The following is a 15,568-nucleotide window of genomic DNA, read 5'->3' as shown; positions in this document are numbered from 1 at the left end:
CTCTGGAAGGAACTAAGTAATTTCCTCACTCTTTTGCTGTTATGGCCCAGGGCCACATAAGCTAATCAAATTCTGTCCGTCTTTGCAGTTTGGGATTAACTCTGACCTGCGCTAACCTGCAACCAGGAAGAACACCTGTCCAGTAACTTCCTTAAGCTATAGCACACGGGAACAAGACTAGGACCCAGCAACTGCATCAGGTCCCCAACTGATTCTCACATTACCTGGGCAAGGAACCTCAGCTTATCTCTCTATAAATACAAGGGTATCAGTTATTTCTCACTTCACCAGCATAGCACCAGGGTATAGACCTGTTCTCTTCCACTGAACACGACATTTGTTGAGTCCCCACGAAACGAAGACACTACCATTCCGCTGATGATGCCAAGCCCCCATATACTGTGTCTCGGCTTATGCCCATCCCCCATAACCGCAGGCAGCAGTCCTTATTCTGAGCTTCTCTCTGGTGCCCATGGCAACCCCATCTACTAATGCTGAAATGTTACTGCAGGTTGTTTTGTGTGTGTGTGTGTGTGTGTGTGTGTGTGTGTGTGTGTTTCTTTCCTGGAACCTTTTTGAAATGAACTGTTGATGCTGCAGTTTTTGCACATCCTTCAACTCGTGCAGAATTCACAGCCGGAACTTACCAGCCTGAATCCAATCAAGTTTGCTAAGACACACCATCTAAAAACTGACTTATGCATTCTTACTGATTAAACCTGCCATTTAACAAAAGCTTTTTGCATTTCAGAATTCATTTTCCTCCTTTCACTATTTTCTCTTAATTACTACAGTAGAAAACTACTTTTGGGAGCGAACTCTCTTGCAAACCCTTTAGATTTACATGAACAACTTACACGTGTGTGTGTGTGTGTGTGTGTGTTTGTGTGTGTGTGTGTGTGTGTGTGTGTGTGTATGCATGCAACACTTGAAGGACTATGGATTTAAAAGCTTATACATATTCTATATTTAGAAAGTTCTATGTAGTTTCTTTTCAATTTACTACTTCTCTGGGCTATCATATTTACCAGATTGATATTAGGGGTAGAACCTGAAAAATCTCCCTTGCACCAAAATGTTTTATCAATCATTTATTTTTTGCTTATTTACAAATTCTTTATAATCAGTTTCTGAAAAAAAAAATGACATTAACATCAGTTTCTGCAAAGAAACTTGTTAGTGTCCAGGTAACATTTGAATGTTTGATAACGTTTCCTGGTTTAACTTCTTCCCTTCCCAATTTATATTACTCTCACTTTCACTGGAAATTGCACATTACTCAGTTTATCCATTCTTGCTTCTCCAATACAATTTTTTTAGCTTTTTAAAAACTCTGTTTTGGGGTCAAATATGTGGTAATGGAAGGAAACTAGATTTCGAGTGGTGGGCATGCAATAGAGTATACAGATGTCTAATTATAATGTTGTACACTTGAAATTTATATAATGTTATTAACTGTTACCCCAATAAATTTAATTTAAAAATAAAAAATAAACAAAAACTCTGTTTAAAAACTATTTATTTAATATGTCTGTCTATAAGACATTAAAAATCCTAACGCTCCTTCATTTGTATTATCGCCTGTTAAGGTAACATCTTTTATAAACTGCAATAGAATGCCCAAGTAATTAGAAGAGCCAGAACTCTATCCTGGAATCACCCACTGCTGAAATTTAGCTACTTATTACATAAAAAGTAACAGTTGTGTGTAAGCATAACACCGGCACACCCTGGTAAGGCAGGAAATAAATGGAAAGACTTTCTCGACCTGAATGGTGGTGGGGGAGAATGTTTAAAAGCTGGAATGTAATGACCCCACATGGGAATTTAAACCAAAAAACTCAGGGTTAAATCTTGCCTTATAATAAAAGATGGATAAGGCCATTATCAAAGAGAGGGTCTGCTCAGCACCAAGCTAGGGCATGTCCTTGGGGTGGAGACAAAGGCTGCCTCCTATAACATTATGGAAGGGACCAGCCACGGGTAATTTCATTCTTTTCTGTGCCGGCCCAAGCTGAACCTACCAGGAATGTAGGCAAGACCTGGTGGGCTACAGCCCTTGTAGGGGAGTGTTTTATGTGTCACTCCCTAGAAGAGGAACTTTCTGGCTGCTTTTAGAAAGGACTGGCACAAGCAGAAAAAGTGATACCTGACAGGCTTGCTAAGCAAGGGCCAGGTTCTTACAGTAAGAGATGGTCTTTTCCTGTGAAGTGCTCTATTAATTATCCATGTGGGCAGGAATTGTTTCTCTTGAGCAGTTACTGATACAGATATTCAAACAGTTAATGAAACTCCATCTGTATAGGGGCTTCCAAGTGGGAGTGCAGGCTGAATTCATTAGTTTCAGATGTGAGGCTTTTTCTTTTCTTTCTTTTCTCTTTTTTTTTTAAGCAAGGAGAAAACCCACTGTCCAAACAAACAGCATTTGTAAAGTTCTGAAAAGACACTGCTATTGGAAATAGGGAGTGAAGAAAAGGATAAATGCTTTTGAGCAAACCCTACTTTCTTTAAAATGAAAAACAATAGTAAAGGTTTCCATATGTAATTAAAATCTCATTCTGAAGTTACCATTGCTACTGGCTTCCAAAGGACTCAATTAACAGGAAACTGCAAAGAATATGGTATTTTCTTTGAGATGCTTTAAGAAATGCTCCTAAGTAGACAATAGGTTGGATAGTAGCTTTTACCTCCAAATGATAAGCAATTATGGTTGATTCCAGGGTAGAAGAAAGGGAGGTAAGGCTAAGAAAAGTAGGTTTATAATATTGAAATTAGATTTTCAAGTGTGCGTATTTATCATTAGAACCTATACTGAAATTCAGACGGGAAATGATACGTTTGTACAAAGTCTAACTTAACTAAGAAAATTACCTTATTGCTTTAAAAATAAACTACAATCCCTCCCCTACCCATTGAGAATATTTCACTCCCCCCATGCACCAAGGTCTCATGTCTCAGACAGAAGTTTCCTTACAATTGAAGACTAAATGCACAGTTCTGGGGGTCACCTCACCAGCCCCCCTTGTTGGTTTCCCAGGTGCCCTCAACACTATCAGTTTTAATTTCAAAGTACTGAATGAGGCCTCCATAGGTGTGTGGAGATGACAGAAAGCACAGAAGAGACAACTTATGTCACCCTGCATGGTAGTGAAGTTGACAACCATGCTAGTCAGCCGTGGGTGATTTGATTAAGCACTGCGTCAGGTGTCTGCCTCTTTGAGTTACTAAAAACTGGGTCTTAGAATTCAGTTTCTGGAACAGCCCACCGCACAGCCAGGGCACTGACAGATAGATGGGGGCTCGCCTATCCCGAAGAAAGTGGACCGCCATCCACACCTGGGGAAGGCAACAGCGGTGCACGCTCTTAGAGCTAATGAGCAAAAGCAGGGACACCTGGGATGTAAAAAAAAATTAAATTATAAATAAATGAATACCAGCCAACTACCTGTTAGTAGTTGGCCCTCACTACCTGTGAGGGCCTAGGAAGGCTACATCACATCCCTGCACTTTCCCTTTGATCACAGAAGCAGACTGGGAATTTTTTTTTTCGATTCCTTCTTTTCTTACAGGCTTTTTTTTTTTTTTTTTGGTCCTTAATGGAGATCTTGAACTGCAGAGCCGCCGTGTCAGAACTCAGATGGTTAACATTCACTTCTTGCTGTTTTATTGCATATTACTGTGCGCGCCTGAGCAGCGGGAGCAGATTCGGGCAATTACAATCAAGTCAGGGCACACGCCGCGGCGGAGCAACACGAGCATGATGAGGATACTGATGAGGCACTTATGGAAAACCCCACATCATCCACACTCATCAGCCACAACATGTCACCCCAAATGAGGCATCAGCTGCCTTCAAAAGGCTCATTGCACAGTGTTTACCGCTTCCCTCGGACCCACTTTTGATTTTACGGTCAGAGCTGGGTTCAAACAGCAGCTGTCTGGCAAAGACAGGTCTGCGGCTTCTAGCAGCTTCCCCCTCCTCGGAGGTCTGGGGCTTTGTCTGGGGAGCTTTGGGCGGCGGGGCCTGGCAGGGCAAGGGGACGCGGGATGGCAGAGACGTGTCCAGTTCCGTTTCTCTCCTCGAGGAATCCCTTTCTCAGAAGGGGCCCTTGATTAATTTCAAGCACTAGCACACTGTGGTGGCATAATGGGGGGAGGGGGAACGAGAGGGAGCCTTTCACAGTTTTCCTTAAAATAGTAACAGGGTGGGTGGGACCTCTCACGCAGAGGGAAGTCCTAGAAAGGTCAATCCCTTTGGAAAAGACAGCTCCAACCAGGAGAGCCATTCAAGTGATAATTTTTAATTCTTTCATCATCGACTCATTCCTGGATGGAGGCCTTATTTCCAAAACCATTTTTCTGCTGTAGAAGGAAGTAGGTATGTTCCCAGTAATACTCCTTAAAACTATTCTTTGTTTTTACTCCTTAAAAGTATACTTTATTGTTTTGGGTTCATGCAACTTGCAGGTAAATACTTGGGAGAATCTATTTGTTTACATTGAAAAAATAATATGAAAAAACATTGCCGTATGTTTTCCAACTTATGTCATTCCTGGTAGGGAAAGGGCATCAGGCCGACTGTTTTTTTTTTGCATGTTATTTTATGGTTGGATTAATCAATGTCATTTATTTTAAAGCTAAGTGCTCTTAATTTTGTAAAACTCATCCTACGGTAAAATATTTTCCAGTTAGATCTAGACCAGTTGAACAAATACCAATAAAAGCCACGCAGACTTCCAAGTTTTCAGTCTTTTGGAGACTTTTCAGCTCTCCCTCACCCGAGTGAGTGTCATCGCAACCATCCAACGTACCAAAGTGAGAACGAGTGGTAGCATGTGGCATTGAGCCTGGCCTGAGGCAGGTAGGGAAGGTGGGCTTCCTCTCCCCACCCCCAAAAATGATCTGTCCTGGAGACAGTGCCATGTGCAAACATTGTTCAGCAAGGGGCTTAATGGACATTAGGTAGGTGCAGTGAGACTGTGGGCATGTGGCAGGCCACCAGACAGCCACAGATGCTGATGAAGGACCAGGATCCTGGGACCTGGAAACAACCCTAATGCATCCGTCACAGGACTGAAGTGCTGCTTTCCATACTGGGTACTGAAAAGGAACTCTTGTCCTTTTCAGCTTTACCGCAGCCACTGGTACTTTATTTTCACTATTTTTGTATGTGATTCTAAAGCAGTTTGGCACTAGGGTTTCAATGGGATTTTAACATCTTTATAAAAAGTGGGAATCAAACTAAATACTTTGGTAGACCTCTGGATTTGAAGAACTCTGATAATTATGAGAAATTAATTTACTTTTTCTAGTTAAGTCATTTTACGCACTCTTCGATACTAAAGAGTTTCCAGAAATGTCAGGAAAGGGGCTCCTTGACTGCCATTCTGTCTCAGAGGTTGTGCTGCTTTTCTTTCCTTCTAGGTCCTTTTTCTTCTCTAAACCTTCTAAAACTCCTCTTATGTTCCTTACTTGGTATTCCAGGTTGACCCTTTCTACCCAAACTCTTCTATAGTTTCTGGAGGTCTTTCCTAAGTTTAAGCCCACAGGTTGGTATTACATACTTGGATTCAAGGGGAAACCTCATGACATGGTCTAGGGTGGTGAGTGCAAAGCTCAGAGCAGGCTCGGTTTTGTTAGCTCCACAGGAACCAAGGCAGAAGGAGGCAAACATGAGCTTATGTTTCCCTTTATCACCTTAGCCCTCTCAGTCTCCAGCAGGAAAGAGAAGGCTTGATGCCTCAGGAACCTGTGATTATTATATTATGGTAAGTGAATACTAAACAAATACGCACTATGAAAGCAGGAAAGAAAATGGGTGGGTACCATGGGATAGTAGAGAATTTTGGAAGGTTCAATGAAAAATTAACTCGAGAATCTCAGATTCATCTTGGTCTTCCCAAGTTTTGCCTATGACTGATTTTCCACTGTCGAGTCTTATCTACCTTTCACTTAGTATTTCTTTTTAGAGCTCTTCTAGTAGGTGGCATCTATCAATGACATAAAAAGAGAGAAAATGAACATTTAAAGTCAGTAGTGGATTATGGAGAGGATTCATTAAACAATCAGATGAATTTATACGGACTTTAGCAACTTTCTAACCATCAGCAATGCCTATCTTGGTTATTGGTTCTAGGGGTTGTAAATGTTACTTATAATTCTTTAGGAAATTTTAATATCGTTGGTTGTATGTGTGTGTTTTAAATTTTTGTGTATCGGATACCTTTTAACGTCTTGCTACTAATGGAAGGGGATGGGGGAGGCAGGAGAAGGGCTGCAAATTAAAATGCAACGTGATAAATTGTAGGCAATTATCCAAACCAAATGAAAAGGAATTATTCATGTAGAGTATTCAGAGGAAGGAACTCACTGGTCAGATGGCTATCGAGCCTCCTAGTTTTCAACCTCTGGCTTAGGAATCTGGAGAAAAACAATCCTGCAGTATCCTTGCTGGAAGCTTCAAAGAAGATCCAGGCAAAAAAGAGATAGTTTGCACGTGTATACGCATGCAGCATGCACGTCTGGTGTGTGTGTGTGTGTGTGTGTGAGAGAGAGAGAGAGAGAGAGAGAGAGAGAGAGAGAGAGATCTTTGTGGGGTCATCATCTAACGCTCTTTGTGATGCACATTCTAAATTAGGCAAGAGGGATGCATCTTTCAAATGCAGATCATGTTTGCATTAGAAGAGCAATGAGAACACTTGTCAGTTTCAGAACATTTATGTGCTAGAAGTACTGTTAGCAGAAGAGCAGTTTAGATAAATTCAAGACTTTTTTTGCTGATCACAAACATTAAGCTTCACACCTGAAGCCCTCAACCCCCCGCTGTGCTCTAATCCTAGCACCATTCACCCTTAGAGACTCAGAGTGCTGTGCCTCAGCTCTCAAACCTTTGATTGCCCTTACTTTGAATGCCACCACCTGCAAAAATGCCTTTTTATTCCCTTTGAGCCTCTTGAGAAGGAAGTAAAAATGATAATTCATGACAAACATTAATTAATTGTTTACAAGATGATCTTTTCTTTTTCCAACTTCTGTTCAGCAGACATGTTGAACTGCAAGATTCCACTCGCGACGCCAGAATTCGTCAAGAGGCCTGCATTGTTGTTTCTCACTGAGGCATAGGACCGACTGCAGGCCATTGTTTCTCCAGCTCAAGTGGGCTTGTCTGGTTCGTGTTGGAAGAATGGGGGTGACATGCGTGAGTTCCCGAGTATAAAAGAACTACCGGTTCTAGGAAGGAACGGGAGTTTAGCCACTAATGCAGAGTAAATAAACATTTTTCACCACCTCTTGCTCCATGTGATTTTTTTGTAAAGGTCAAGAGCTGCCATTACAGTATTTTAAAAGCTTCAAATTATGTTTAAAGACTGTATCCCTGAACTCACAGAAACCTTATCAGAATTTAGGAACCTACTGTGATTGTTTGGATCTTGAGTTTATCATCACTGGGAGATGGATTGTAAAAAGAATGCAGATGCCCCGTGGTTTCTGACATCCTGCAATTTGCTCAAAGTGAATGTTGTTCAAGTTCTTCCAAATTTTCTTAAAAATATGGAGAGCGTGGAGACACTTCAATTTCAAAATGTCATCTGATCCACATCGGAGGTCACCCATTCTGGACAAACAAGAATAAGGTTCTGGGGACCTTTCATGACAAGCATGTTCAAAATGCAAAGGATGGGTCATGTTCCGGGGAAACCTCCAAATGTGTGCGTGAAAGAGAAATAAAAGGCAGTGGGAGATTTCTCTTTTAAATTAAAGACTAAAAAGCTTACTTCAAGGAAGTGTAGAATAACACAGAAAGACTTCCTCAGCAACTGAGGTTTTTAGATTTCAAATTAGGAGCCCTTAGATCACGGCTGCTAGGCTAAAAATCAATTCTATATTTTCTGAGTTAATACTAAGGATTGCACTTAACAGACACGGAGACTAATAAGGTATGCAGAGGGAGTAAAAGCAGCACACACACACACACAAATTCAGGCCTTAGTTTTGGCCACGATCCAGCACAATGATGTTTCAACCAGATTTGAAAAAAAATCAATAACATCTGTGGTATAATGGTTAATTAAAGCAGCTCTTCAGCAGAGCTCAGGAGGAGAGGCTCGGCCTGAAATTCAGACAGCTGAAGCTTGATTATCAGGAAAGAATGCTTTTTTAGCTATAAGTGGATAGGCCAAAAGCTGCAATGTGCCGAAATGGGGAGAAAAAATTGCTTTTATTTTAACTTTCTTTAAGTAATCAATACATGCTTTTCACCTGTATTAGGACCCTGCTCAGCTCCAAAGCCTGTTACTCCACTTCAGCATAAATTCTAGCTACTGTCTTTTGAAACTTAAGTTTTAAAAGGAACCCCCAATTCCCTTTAAAGCAAAAGGAAAGAATATGCAGGTGTGAATGCATGTGCTTGAGACCAGTTAAAGCTCAGGCTCTAGCATGGTCCAAAGGGTTTAATCCACATGCACAATGCTGACCTGACCTGGGAGTATACAGAGGTCACAGCCAAAGTACTAAATTGGCGTGACAAAACTACTAAAAATTCTCAAGGAAACTGAAGAGGAAGGTAAAATTTCCCTCTTCCTTTTGTCTTCCTATTATTTTGAGGACCATGCTGGGGATGTCTTCTTTTACCTTTTTAAGCACAAAGTTCAAAGAATCAACCATGATGTCTCCTGGCCATAGATGGCAAGGTCAGCAGGTGACTTCTCCAAAGAAAAAACAATTGGTAACAACACCCCATCTGACTATTTTCTTGGCATCTTGCTTGGCTTCTACCTTAAGTAGAAGTGTCCGCTAGGGCTACAAATTTCAAAACTCCCTCCAGTCAGCTGCACTCAGAAAACGGCAGAGTGAGGGTTCCAGAGTTTCACGGAGAATTGACTCTGGAGCAGAATCTTGGAGAAAGAGTTTCCAGGCAGACATGGGAGAAAGGCAGAGAAAGCATTCATAACATATACTTATGTGAATTGTAAGGATGAGCTCAGAAGAATATATATATATGGAAGAAGTGATACAAAAGTTTGATAAAATCTTCATAATCTATCATTTTACATCAGCTACCCTCATTTTAAGAACTATTAGGATCAGAGATTCCAACACCTTCCTTTATAGCTATCACAATTAGCTAGCTTTTTCTTTCATCTGACCATACTCTCTCACAGGAGGTTGGAAAATTCATCAGTATGGTTTCTTCTCTAAATTGTGTTCAACATTTTGGCTTTTCCTCAGGGGTCCAGCTTCTCATCCTATCACTTTCCTTTTTAACATTTCTCTGAGCCCTTTCCAGATTCCCTTCTTTTTCTCCACAATTTCAAAATGTAAACTAGATTAAAGGTGCTAAGAAGCTGGCCTGCCCACCAGCACACTTCTAAGTATGCCTTAGAAGAATAAACAATAATGCATACCACTTGTCATCTTTAAAATGTTAGTGTCTGGGTGAAATCCTGTTCCTCCATTTATTGTGTAATCTTGGGCAAGAAACATAAACTCTCTGTACTTGTTTCCCCATCTGAAAAATGGACATATAACGATAACTACCTCAAATGGTTGTTATGTGGATTTAATGACTTAACATTTGTAAAGTGTTTAGAATTGCCAAATCAGGCATTGTTAAATAAATCAGTTATCAGCATATGGTTCTCTGACCAAGCTTATTTTTGTCATAATTTCACTTGTTCATTTTATTGCCTCAGACGCAACTTACTAGTTATGCCATTCAACCTTTCTCTGCTTTGATATGGATCAATTCTCCACTATCACTTCAGATTTGATTTTTTGTCCTTTCATGTATTAGCAATTCATACTTAGAGTCAATTATTTATTGCTAATTTTTTAATTTCATTATCCATATTTTAAAATAATTTTAAAATTATGTTGCTAGATAGTCTTCCCAGCAAAAGAATGACATTTGCCTTTACATTCCTCTGGCTAACTTCTAAGATTTTATATCTTGAATTTGTTTCCCTGAGTTGGCCTTTATGCTCTCCCTTGATAAACTGGTGTAATTGCAGTTTTTGTAGCCATTTATTTAGCACCCCACCTTTAATTATTTCTGGAATAAGGCAGGTATAAGTAATTAAATAAAACTTCAAGTGCATATATCTTGAGCAACTATCAATTTAGGTATCATGCTCTCTGTTGTGAATACAAAAATATGATGAGTATTGCTTAGAATTTGTTTCAGAAATTAACAGAATTAATTATTATGAACAGAAATTTAACTATGGGGCTTAAGTCTTATGTTGGTGCAAAAGTAATTGAGGTTTAAAAGATTACAAATAATTGCAAAAAACACAACTACTTTTGCACAAACCTAATACATTCAGATCTGTATTCCAGGCAGTAGGAAGACAGATGGAAGCAAAGGCAGAGAAGGTATATACTTCTTCCCTTTAAGGAGTCTTCCCAGAACTCCCACTTTACAATTAGTCTCACATCTTATTTGCCAGAATTTAGTCATGTACCTAGCTGCATGGAAGGCTAGGAGATGTAGACTTTATTCTGGTATCACTCATTCAGCCAAAAAAATCGTATTAAAGTAACCGGATTAAGTCCAAGATGGAGTTACTCATGCTAAGCCACATTTCAGCAAACCAAAACTTATATGCTAGGTTCTTCTAAGAGAGGAAGACATATGTCAACTGACTGCTTAGCACATGTTACCTGACCCAGCTCCAAGACTTCCCTTTGCTCCATATAACCTTGCAATAACCTATCAACTTATTCTCGTATGGCTTCCCTGTACCTATTCCCTCCTGTCTATAAAAGCCTTTTATTTTGTTCGGCTCCTCAGAACTCCTTTCTGCTAGATTGGACAATTCCCAATTCATGAATCACTGAATATAGCCAATAAGATCTTCAAAATTTACTCCGTTGAATTTTGTTCTTTAACAGTCAGGATTCTAATGCTAAGGAAGAAGGGAAAAATGAATGTTAGTTCTCAACTAGTAGTCTCTGCCACAAAATGGGTTATGGCAAAGAGGATCTCAGAGTTCAGTGGCAATGATAAATATGCAAATAAATAATTATAGTGAAATGAGTGTTAATCAGTTTTATGTAAAGTCGGTATCTTTTTATTTTCATTCATTGATATGATTTACTCCTCTGTAGTTCTTTTTTTTTTTTTTTTTTTTTACTCGTTTCTACTGCTTGCTTTTCCCCAGCTCCTGCCATCCTCCAGGCTGAACCACACAGAGTGAAATGTGGCATTAGTTGATCTCCCAAAGTACAGCCGTCAGTGATTTTCAGGGGCTTATGCAAGTGTACGTCTCACATACAAGTCACAAAGCAACTTGAGGGTAGGAACTGGGCCTTGGTTATCTTTACAAAGAGAGTGTGTTTAGCTTGGGAGGTGCTCAACAGTTGCTGGTTGGATGATTTCCTGTGCTTGAAAAAGTGTTTTTTAAAGGCCATCCAGCTCCTCCAGGCATCTTTGCCACTGAAGGAGAACGTCCACCTCAGATCATTTCTATCAATGTATAATGGCTTTCCCAAAGTTCTGGTCTCACACCATTGACCAAATAGCATATAACTTTAGGCATATCCTTTAGCTTCTCTGGCTTGCGTTCTCCAAATATTCCCACCTTAAAGTTTTGAGCACGAACAGAAGTGAAAGTGATAAGATATGAATGAAAGATTAATGTTATGAAAATACTAATTTTATGTTTTTCTGAAGACTTTATAAATCATGAATTGACTGTAGGATTTCTTTTTCATTTGGCAAGAAAAAGTGATAGAAATATGTATGATACAGGTATTTTATAGGAAAAATACACACATACCCCAATGAAGATCAAATGAATAGATGTGAAAAATGCTTTGAAAATGTTAAGTATTACAAACAAAAACACAAAGAGTTGTATTATGTTCATTATATTAACATTTTCATTAGGATTTTCAAAGAAAGTAAAGGAGATAGTTTATGTTTTTGTAGTTAGGGAGGAAATATGTACACATATGAAACCACTGGAGATATTTTCAATGCAGAATATAAGGACTAGTATGTTAAAGGGGTTTCTATTGTTCAGAGAGGCAGCTCATAAACGCTGAGGAAGCATTTAAGTTGAAAATCAAGCAATACATATTATGTAGTATAATTCATTCATTCAACAATGGTTAGCTGTAGGAAATAATGGGAAAATAGTAAGAAGGAGTATTAAGCTAAAATGAATACAATAATACAGCAAAAGTGACACTAACGTGACACAAAATCTTCCTGCTTAAATATTCAAAGCCTGCAGGTCAATTAAACTCTGTCACTAAATTCAGCTCACTTCTAAGTGAAACTCATTTAGTTTTTATTTTCTAGATATTTTTTTCACTTGGGAGAATACTAAAATAGACTCATAATGATTTAGCTTGTAATGTCAGCAGCTAAATGCTACCTATTACAGAGAATTTCAGCCTTTTATCAGAGTGTTTTGTTTGTTAGGGCTTTTTTTTTTTTTTTTTTTTTTTTGAGATTTAACCATTGTGCACTAAACATGTGATTAGAAGAACTCATATTAATGCCTAGCACTTTTCATCTTAAAAAGCCTTTTATGCACGTTAACAAATTAATTCAAGTAACATTTAGCAAGGCAGGTACTATATGAAAGTATTCCCATTGTACAGATAGGAGAATGAACCAAAATTGCTTAACTCAAGGCAATATCCATACCAGAAAAAGGTGGGGGTTGAGATGGTTATAGCTACAATGAGATGAAATAAATTCTTGTATAGAGTTGTCAGATAAAATAAAGAATGTCCCATGCAATATTTGGGACATACTTACACCAAAAAAAAAAAAAAAAAAAAAAAATTTGTTGTTTATCTGAGATCTAGATTGAATTATTTGTCTTGTATTTTTACTTGATAACTATGGCAACCCTACTCAAGAGGTCACACTTTTCCATTTGAACCACAACTTGCTTTGAAAGATAAGAGCTGGCAATAGCATTCTAAGAAACATGAAACTCCAAAGTACTTTATCATGTCCTTTTTCACTTGTGTTTCTCTGTTTACACTGAGAATGATGACATAAAAGGAAAGAGAATGATCAGGCAACCTAGAGTTTCTCTTCCTTTCAGTCCTTTCTTACTCATCAGTAGGCCTGAAGTAGAGAGTTACTCGAGTATGCATGTATCAATAAGTGAAATAAAAACAGTTCAGTTAGTTTTGTGCAGTGTTTCCACTGTTTTCATAAGCGCTAAATAAATACATGAGCTATGAAATCCACCCCCCACCCCCATCCGAAAGAAATGCTTGGATTCCCAAAATGTGTTCTGTACAGAGTATTTTTTTTATTTCTGAAATGCTCTTTTACCATTAGACTAAATAGTGGAGTCAAACTCAATAAAAATTAATTGTGTCTGGCCTGGACTAAGGACCTGTTGTGCTGTGTCTAGCTCATTGTTAGTTATCCTTGAGCATCGTAAATATGTCCTGACTTCTTTTAGTCTCTAGCTCTCAATGTTATCATATGTAAAATTCGCAGAATAGTTTCATACTTATTTATTAACCATATATACTTACTTACCTCACATGCTTATATGACATAAAGGATGTGGATGTTTGCAAACTCATACAACTCCATTTCAATTGTCTCCTGCATTGTACACTCTGATGTAGTCACCTTGAACTCCCTGAAAGACAGAGAAAAAACAACTCACACTGAAAAATTAACAACTCATTACCAGCATCTTGGAGGCATTTTTTACAAACTATAAGATTGAGGAAGCTGTAATGAGAAATAATAATCAGCTATGATATAGCTCAACAAAGAGAAGAGCGCCTTCTCACCCACAACCAGCATTTCTGGTTAGCATATACAACAGTATATTCTCAAGTCCTTTCTCCCTCACCCAGAAAGACTTGCTTTTCAGACATGTCAATGCAGCCCCCTCCTCCGTCCCTGAATGTGAAAGTGGGAGAGCTGCCATCTTAAGACCACACGGGACATGCATGTGGGTGAAAAGCCAATGCCCTAAGGATGGCAAAGCAGAAAGAAAGTTAATAACCATTGAATCGCCAAGACAATCCTGAAATTGCTTACCTCTGGACATAATGGGTAAATAAATGTTGTTACAGTCTATTCAGCTGTTAGTTAGATTTTCTGTTACTTGGAGCTGAAATACCACACACACAGAAAATGGTGAAAAGCTATATGGTCTCATCATGGTCGTCTTCTCTCTGGCTTGGGACAAAGACAGAACTGGGTAGCTTTCCACTACTGTGCAGATGCTGCATTTTAAAACAAATCATTTTTATTTATTTGGTTACAAAGTAATTAGTGTATGTTGTATAAAATATATAAAGTCCAGAAATGCACAAAGGACAGATGAAATTACCCATAATCTCACCACCTAGCGATAATAATCATTTATATTTTTACCATATATACTTCTATTTTTAATTGTTAAAAATTAGAAGCGTATGTTTCTAGCTCGTTCTATGAAATTACAGGTGTATAAGCCATGCACAAATACGCACACATTATTTTGTAAAATGGAATCATTACAATATAATCCACACAACTCTATTTTTTCTTTTACTATATGTTGAATATATTTCCATACTAATAAACATCTGTTTGCATGGATATACATTTTGCTGTATAGAGTTTCATTGTATGTGGATACCAAAAATGTATTTTATCATTTTAAAATATCATCCTTCATTCAAAATAGTGGCCCTATTTTGGCCATGATGCACTTACATGGGATCTTCTACCACCCTGCAGCCTGATTTGCTGACACTCCAAACCTGTGAAACCCACAAACATCTACACTCTCCAGAAGGTTCTGCTACCCCCACTTTCCCCACTCTGTTCCAGCTTAGACTGCTTACTGGTAGGGAGTGTCCTTGCCAGGACCCTGTGTCCCACTGCTCATCCTTTCTAACACCTTCATTTTGAGAGTCATAATACGTCTCTGCCTGGCTGGAGAAACAAGCCCTAGTCAGCCGGGCAAAAGCTGCAGCTTCTCAGTTTCAGCCTGGTTCCCAACCTTAGCAATCCTTCTCTTCCATTTAACAGGAACCCCTGCTAGACAGACAGCTGCAGATCCAGCCCTACTCCTATTTCAAAGGTCGACCCCTCTTCCAGCAACAGGGAGGGCTGGGCCCTGAGAGAGAGGGCTCTAAGGAGGAAGAACTTAAGGATATTGAAAACTCAGCCCTCAGCTACCCAGTGAAGTGCCTGACTATTCCAAATAAATGCCAAATTCTTTCAAGAGGAGGAAGCACTGCTATATATATAGCACTGGTATTAGGTCTCAGGAATTTTTAGAATTTCATATACTATGTAATTGATAAATATTAGATAGTTTGGTGACTGGTTGACTGGTGGGATGTGTGGCTAGATGGATGAATGGATGGATGGATGGACAGATGGACAGATGGAAAGGCTAATGATCAGAAACCATCTTCAGATGCCTGAATTCTTAAAAACCTAAGGCAGAGGTCAGCAAAATTTTTCTGAGTAACATAGTAAGTATTTTACCACATAGAAAATATTTTAGGGTTTGTGGGTCATATTGTGTATTGCAACTACTCAAATCTGCTGCTGTAGCTCAAAAGCAATCAGTCAATA

At 38.9% G+C, this 15,568-nt stretch overlaps 1 long non-coding RNA gene across 1 annotated transcript; it reads right to left on the bottom strand.

Annotated features, from left to right (window-relative positions):
• Positions 1-4,587: 4,587 nt before the first annotated feature.
• LOC141570629 (uncharacterized) lies at positions 4,588-14,168 on the bottom strand. Its single transcript, XR_012494848.1, has 3 exons — positions 14,033-14,168; positions 13,517-13,622; positions 4,588-7,165 (listed from the first exon to the last, which is right to left on the bottom strand). It is a non-coding gene; the product is annotated as an uncharacterized LOC141570629 (long non-coding RNA).
• Positions 14,169-15,568: the final 1,400 nt, after the last annotated feature.

Source organism: Rhinolophus sinicus, linkage group LG03, assembly GCF_036562045.2.
Source record: "Rhinolophus sinicus isolate RSC01 linkage group LG03, ASM3656204v1, whole genome shotgun sequence".
NCBI classification, from domain to species: Eukaryota; Metazoa; Chordata; class Mammalia; order Chiroptera; family Rhinolophidae; genus Rhinolophus; species Rhinolophus sinicus.
The sequence above is the reverse complement of the archived record's forward strand: the minus strand, read 5'-3'. Positions and strand labels throughout refer to the sequence as shown.